Source organism: Merops nubicus, unplaced genomic scaffold (genome assembly GCF_000691845.1).
Source record: "Merops nubicus isolate BGI_N331 unplaced genomic scaffold, ASM69184v1 scaffold29434, whole genome shotgun sequence".
Lineage (NCBI taxonomy): Eukaryota > Metazoa > Chordata > Aves > Coraciiformes > Meropidae > Merops > Merops nubicus.
Window position 1 is genome coordinate 1 of NW_008602714.1, and position 303 is coordinate 303.

A 303-nucleotide genomic window follows, 5' to 3' on the forward strand; every position below is an offset into this window, starting at 1 on the left:
CCCTGGGGTACGGCGCCGCAGCCACAGGATCCGCGGCACCGGGGCGGCAAGCACGGCACAAGGGGAGCGCTGTGCACGGCTCTCGAGGGAAGGAGGGGAGGAATCGGGGCCGGGTAGGAACAGTGGCTGGTTATCGTACACGCCGTTTCCCGCTCTCCTGCACGGAAAGGCACACCTGCACCTGCCCACCCAGCACCTTCCTCCAGGCACCGGAGGGCAGGGCTGGGGCACGAGTCCGTGACACGACAGGGCGGCTCCCCAGGGAATCTCAAAAGGACAAGGGGCCACCGGCGGCGAAGGGGC